Source organism: Heteronotia binoei, chromosome 15 (assembly GCF_032191835.1).
Source record: "Heteronotia binoei isolate CCM8104 ecotype False Entrance Well chromosome 15, APGP_CSIRO_Hbin_v1, whole genome shotgun sequence".
Lineage (NCBI taxonomy): Eukaryota > Metazoa > Chordata > Lepidosauria > Squamata > Gekkonidae > Heteronotia > Heteronotia binoei.
This window is the reverse complement of record NC_083237.1, coordinates 5,190,044-5,197,154: the sequence shown is the minus strand read 5'-3', so window position 1 is coordinate 5,197,154 and position 7,111 is coordinate 5,190,044. Positions and strand designations below refer to the sequence as shown.

The window sequence follows — 7,111 nt, the reverse complement described above, 5'->3', positions numbered from 1 at the left end:
ACAACAGACACCCTGTGAGGTGGGGTGAGGCTGAGAGGGCTCTCACAGAAGCAGCCCTTTCTAGGACAACTTCTGGGAGAGCTATGGCTGACGCAAGGCCATTCCAGCAGGTGCAAGTGGAGGAGAGGGGAATCAAACCCGGTTCTCCCAGATAAGAGTCTGTGCACTTAACCACTAACAAGAGCTATGGCTGACCCAAGGCCATTCCAGCAGGTGCAAGTGGAGGAGTGGGGAATCAAACCCGGTTCTCCCAGACAAGAGTCCACGCACTTCACCACTACACCAAACTGACTAATTCTTGTGTAAGGAGAACGCTGATTTTAGCAAACATAAAGGATCAGCATGTGTAGCATGGAACTGCTTCATGTTATTATTAATTACTTTTATGAATTGCCTCATCCCAGCCAATGCCGGGCTCTAGGCAAGATACAGCAAAAGGTACACATGAAATCAATAAAACCAGTCATCTGAAACAGTTGCAACCCAATGAACATACTTTATAGTATGCTGTAATTCTGCATTGCAATCAATGTTCCCTCTAAGCTGCAGTCTTGTGAGCAAAAATTCTACTTTGTGAGCTACTGGCATTAAAATTGTGAGCTACTGCATACATTAGTGTGCTCTGGAGTCATCCTTCCTGAGCGAAGACAAAAATATGTAAGCTGAAGGCTAAAAATCTGTGAGCTCGCACACACTAACTCAGCTTAGAGGGAACACTGGTGGAAACAGCGACTAGAAAAACTTTTAATATATATTTTTTCCCAAAACCTTGCTTTATGTCACCTCAGACACCAATGCAACTGAGATATCCATCGCCTGCTCATTCCAGTTTGGTGTAGTGGTTAAGTGTGCGGACTCTTATCTGGGAGAACGGGGTTTGATTCCCCACTCCTTCATTTGCACCTGCTAGAATGGCCTTGGGTCAGCCATAGCTCTTGCTAAGTGGTTAAGTGCGCAGACTCTTATCTGGGAGAACGGGGTTTGATTCCCCACTCCTCCACTTGCACCTGCTGGAATGGCCTTGGGTCAGCCATAGCTCTGGCAGAGGTTGTCCTTGAAAGGGCAGCTGCTGGGAGAGCCCTCTCCAGCCCCACTCACCTTACACGGTGTCTGTTGTGGGAGAGGAAGGTAAAGGAGATTGTGAGCATCTGCTTTGTAAGCAGAAGGTCCCAGGTTCAATCCCCGGCATCTCCAACTAAAAGGGTCCAGGCAAATAGGTGTGAAAAACCTCAGCTTGAGACCCTGGAGAGCCGCTGCCAGTCTTGAGTAGACAATACTGACTTTGATGGACCAAAGGTCTGATTCAGTAGAAGGCAGCTTCATATGTTCATAGAAGAGCCCCTTGGTGCAGAGTGGCAAAGCTGCAGCACTTCAGTGCTAAGCTCTGTTCTCAACCTGAGTTTGAACCCAGTGGAAGCTGGTTCAGGTAGCTGGCTCCAGGTTGACTCAGCCTTCCATCCTTTCGAGGTGGGTAAAATGAGTACCCAGCTTGCTCGGGGGAAAGTGCAATGACCATGGAAGGCAATGGCAAACCACCCTGTAAAAAAGTCTGCCATGAAAACATCATGATGTGACATCACCCTAGAGTCGAAAATGACTGTTGCACAGAGGACTACCTTTAGAAGAAGATGATATTGGGTTTATATCCCGCCCTCCACTCCGAAGAGTCTCAGAGCGGCTCACAATCTCCTTTACCTTCCTCCCCCACATCACACACCCTGTGAGGTGGGTGGGGCTGAGAGGGCTCTCCCAGAAGCTGCCCTTTCAAGGACAACCTCTGCCAGAGCTATGGCTGACCCAAGGCCATTCCAGCAGCTGCAAGTGAAGGAGGAATCAAACCCCGTTCTCCCAGAGAAGAGTCAGTGCACTTAACCACTTAGCAAGAGCTATGGCTGACCCAAGGCCATTCCAGCAGGTGCAAGTGGAGGAGTGGGGAATCAAATTTGGTTCTCCCAGAGAAGAGTCTGTGCACTTAACCACTTAGCAAGAGCTCTGGCTGACCCAAGGCCATTCCAGCAGGTGCAAGCGGAGGAATAGGGAATCAAACCCGGTTCTCCCAGATAAGAGTCTGCATACTTAACCACTACACAAAGTTATTTGAGATTACTATTCCAAACTTTTATCACTTTGCCCCATTATTATATGCAATGTTACACACAATTGTACTTTGATTATTTCTTCTTGTTGGCATACTGGTTGATTTGTTCTGCTCTCTCTCTTTGAAAAAGTTCTTTAAAGTTATTGTTATGCCAGTAAAGGTTTTTGGAACTGGGCGCTCAAAGTTACTTTCTTTCCACCCCTCCTTCCCTCCCCATCTTCCTTCCTTCCGGCTCTCAAACATCTGACATGCATGTGTTGTGGCTCTCAAACATCAGATGTTTATTCTATGTGGGTCTTACATTAAGCAAATCTGGCCACTCCTGTTCTAATAAAAAGGTCAACAACTAAAACAAATTTCATTCATTCAGTGGCTTTGAACAGTCGGATTTTCCGACTCCATCCACCCTGCAACTGCAACACGTGCGGTTTAGGACCATGGAACAATTCAGGCCTCAGCAGCTAAAGGAAGCCTTCCCGGCCCCGCTTCCAAGCGCAGACTCCCCACTTACCCACAGAGCGGTCCGCACCCGTCGCTATCTCCGCTCCGACTGCCCGACTCGCCGTTCAAATCAGCCTCCTCGAAGCCTATTGGCTGCCGCAACGTTCGGACACAGCGCGCTTTTCGATTGGTGAGAAATTCCCTCACGCAATGCCAGTCCCAGACCTCCTCAGCGCGGGGCGTGACGTTTCTCTCTCTTATTGGCTTTCCTGGTCACGTGGCATTCCTGCTCACGAAGATAGCAGAGATTGGCCAATGCGTCTCACAGGTTGGCCAATGCGTCTCACAAATCAATATGGGGCGTGGCCGAGTGAGCTAAACGTCCTTAAGGTCTTTAAAGCGGCGTCGGGCTGCTGTTCTTCTATTGCCAAGGATTGGGCGGTTTTTCTAGACGCTAGCACGGAGCTTGCTCCTGATTGGCTCGATTTCGCAGGGCCTCGCGCGAGCTTTTTTTTTTAAAAAAAATAAGAGGACGATTTGGCGCCTGCGCAGTTGATGCCAAACAAAGGGCAAAGAGAAAGAGAAGCGCAGCGGGGCGCGGCGGCCATTTTGTGAGCCGCCTCATTGAGGACTGTATCTAGAGAGGAAGGAATAAAAACGTTTTTTAAAAACTACATGCTATATAATTTTAAAACTTTTTTACAAAACATGACACAGATATCATATACACACTTCCAACAGTGTCGTTAAAATGAATATCATTCAAGGTGTTTGCACAGGAGACTACCTTTGCCTTTTTAAATATTATTTTAAAGCCTGTGGAAATTCACCGTAGGCAGTACAGCTGAAGTCCGATTGCATTGCAGAAATTCTCCAAAAAAAACCCCTACAAACCGAACCGCAATAAGAAAAAAATTATTATTGAATTAAAAATCAATTAGCAGCTGGTAAAACAGAAAGAAGGACTAGGCCAGGGGTGGCCAAACTGTGGCACTTTAAAATCACTTCTCCAAGCCAAACCAACTGGCACCTTGGAGAATGCATTTAAAGTTAAAGTTGCTTCCTTTCCACATCTCGGCCCCCCTCCCCCGCAAATCCTTCCTTCTTTCTGGCTCTCAAACATCTGATGTTCATGTCTTTTGGCTCTCTGACATCTGAAGTTTATTCTATGTGGCTCTTACGTTAAGAAAGTTTGGCCACCCCTGGACTAGGAGGGAAAAGTGACAAATGACTACATAGAACAAAGCAGGAGTAAAGGTCACCTTTAAGACCAACAAAGTTTTATTCTGAATGTAAGCTTTCCTGTGCTAGAAGCCCACTTCATCAGACTATAGGATGGAAGGGCAAACAGTCCTGAATATAGAGAACGCGGGCAGTGATTTATGCAGAGTCATGGAAATGTTTTTTGGCAGATTAAGAGAGACACAAATTTAGGGTCTGGTGATTGCTAGCTTAGGTTGACTGGGCTAAAACAACAAAAGGCAATATATGTCAGAATTTAAACCGGTCTTTAAAGATAGAACAAAGCAGGAGTCAAAGTGCACCTTTAAGACCAACAAAGTTTTATTCAGAATAAAGTTGGAGTCAAGTCCACCTTTAAGACCAACATGTAAGACTTTCACACTTCATCAGACTCAGAATCAGGTACAGTGAGAACTACCTATAGATGGTAGGCAGTGGTTTAGAATGCAAAATGGTACTCTAAGCACACTTCATCAGACAAAAGTGTGAATAAAACTCTTGTCATTGTACCATTTTCCATTCTAAACCACTGCCTCCCAGATCATTTTACTTCACTGTCATTGGTTCTTAAATCTGTACCAGGTTGCATTCTGGGCCACTGCCTACCAGCTCTGTGTGGCTCTGCTCAGCTATGTGTGGCTTCGCTCCGTGTGCTGGATTCCTCGTCTGATGAAGTGTGCTTAAGAGCACACGAAAGCTGACGTTGTCTATAAAAATGGGTCAGTCTTAAAGGTACCCCTTGACTCCTGCTTTGTTCAGCTGCTTTAGACCAAGACGGCTGCCCGCTTGGATCTAGCCACTGCCTACCAGCTATGGATGGCTCTGCTCAGCTATGCATGGCTTTGCTCACTGCGCGGGGTTCCTCGTCTGATGAAGTGGCTTAAGAGCACAAGAAAGCTCAAGCTCTCAATAAAATGGGTTGGTCTTAAAGGTGCCCCTTGTCTCCTGCTTTGTTCAGCTGCTTCAGACCAACACGGCTGCCCGCTTGGATCTAGCCACTGCCTACCAGCTATGGATGGCTCTGCTCAGCTATGCATGGCTTTGCTCACTGCGCGGGGTTCCTCGTCTGATGAAGTGGCTTAAGAGCACAAGAAAGCTCAAGCTCTCAATAAAATGGGTTGGTCTTAAAGGTGCCCCTTGTCTCCTGCTTTGTTCAGCTGCTTCAGACCAACAGCAGGATTCGTCGTGCACGGGAAAAGTTATGTTCTCAATAAGAATGGGTTGGTCTTAAAGGTGCAACTGGACTCCTGCTTTGTGTAAAACTTAGTTGGTCTCAGAGGTACCCCTAAACACCTGTTTTGCTCTACAGACTCAGACCAAAACAGCTGCCCACCTTGCCCCATCTAAATTAAATACAAATTTGTAATTTAATCGTCAGTGGCGATCAGAAAGGAGCCGGCCGAGGTGTTGCTCTTCCTTGGCCGGGGGAGACCTTAATCATGTCTCATGCGCCTCCATTCATCATGTGCTGTTCTCCCGGAGGAGGAACAGGTAAGGATATACCTCACTGACGATAACGAGACCACGGCCCCGCCCGAACTAGCCGTCGCGGCACGGTCCTTTAGGTCACGGTGGGGCCGGTTGAGCTCGTTACGCGCTCAGGCCCCCTCTGCCCTATGGAGCGGCTTCCCCACCTGCGGCTTCACGCCCGTTCCTAAAAAGCAGAGGTTTTTATTCTGCGCTCGGAAAATGGACACGGTCGTTTGATTTCCCAGAGGGCGTTGCGTCGGGTCGTTTGCATACGACTCCCCCATTGGTCAGGGAAAGAACAGGAGGCGGAGGAGCCGCGGGAGCAGTTACCGTCTAGAGTCAAAAAAAGAAGGCTGAAGGATGTGTCGCGGGTTGCCCCGGTCGAAATTAGGGTTGCCCAGTCCAATTTAAGAAATATCTGGGGACTTTGGGGGTGGAGCCAGGAGACATTAGGGGTGGAGCCAAGATCAAGGCTGTGACAAGCATCATTGAACTCCAAAGGGAGTTCTGGCCATCACATTTAAAGGGACGGCACACCTTTTCAATGCCTTCCTTCCTTAGGAAATAATGAAGGATACGGGCACCTTCTTTTGGGGCTCATAGAATTGGACCCCCTGGTCCAATATTTTTGAAACTTGGGTGGTATTTTGGGGAGAGGCACTAGATGCTATACTGAAAATGTGGTGCCTCTACCTCAAAAAACAGCCCCCCCAGAGCCCCAGATACCCGCGGATCAATTCTCCATTTTCTATGGGAATAAATCTCCATACGGAATAATAGAGTTCCCAGCAGACATTTCCCTCTCCTTCCCCTGCTTTCTGACGACCCTGAAGCGGGGGGGGGGGGGAGGGCCTCCAAACCGGGGGATCCCCTGCCCCCACCTGGGGATTGGCAACCCTAGTCGAAATCGAAGCGGAAACAGCAAAGGTTAGCAAAAGTTTTACCAGTAAAGGAGCTGTCACTGACTAATAAATAATAATAATAATAAACTTTTATTTATATCCCGCCCTCCCAGCCAGGGCAGGCTCAGGGCGCCTCCTTTTTTTTCTTTTTTAAGATGCTATTATTAGATCCTTAAAATGCATGAAGCAAAAGGTGTCGCATAATGACATTAGGACTAAAACCGAAATCAGGACAAATTCAGAGATTGGTTGTATCTGTAGCAGACTGCGATGTCTCCAGTTTTGATAAAGCAGTGGTAGAAGACTTTTGTGTCTCCCCAATCTTTTTTTTTTCCCCTAAAGGGGGGTGGTTTTCATAGAATCCTAGAGTTGGAAGGGACCTCCAGGGTCATTTAGTCCAACCCCCTGCACAAGGCAGGAAACTCACAAAACCTCCCCCTAAATTCACAGGATCCGCATTGCTGTCAGATGGCCATCTAGCTTCTGTTTAAAAATCTCCAAGGAAGGAGAGCCCACCACCTCCCAAGGAGGAAGCCTGTTCCACTGAGGAACTGCTCTAATGGTCAGGAAGTTAATCATAGAATCCTAGAGTTGGAAAGGACCTCTAGGGTCATCTAGTCCAACCCCTGCACAATGCAGGAAACTCACAAATACCTCCCCCTAAATTCACAGGATCCTCTTTACTGTCAGATGGCCATCTAGTCTCCTAGAAACCTCCAAGGGAGGAGAGCCCACCACCTCCCAAGGAGGAAGCCTGTTCCACTGAGGAACCGCTCTAACGGTCAGGAAGTTCTTCCTAATGTTGAGCTGGAAACTCTTTCAATTTAATTTCAACCCATTTCCTTTTGGCATTTTTTGATCTTTATTTGCCTGTGTGTGTGGGCGCCTCGAAGTCACGGCACCCTCTGGTGACTGACCCCTTATGGGGAAGTTCTCCCTCATAGAATCCTAGAGTTGG

The 7,111-nt window shown here is 47.6% G+C and overlaps 1 protein-coding gene and 1 non-coding gene across 2 annotated transcripts in view; both read right to left on the bottom strand.

The window, feature by feature from the left end:
• Positions 1-2,770, bottom strand: part of AURKB (aurora kinase B) — a 27,775-nt gene extending 25,005 nt beyond the window's left edge. Inside the window, 1 exon segment of the mRNA XM_060256507.1 lies at positions 2,610-2,770. The gene's annotated coding sequence lies outside the window, so the exon portion shown is untranslated.
• Positions 2,771-5,164: 2,394 nt separating this feature from the next.
• LOC132584906 (U8 small nucleolar RNA) lies at positions 5,165-5,295 on the bottom strand. The gene has a single exon (XR_009556281.1). It is a non-coding gene; the product is annotated as a U8 small nucleolar RNA (small nucleolar RNA).
• Between the last annotated feature and the right edge of the window lie 1,816 nt (positions 5,296-7,111).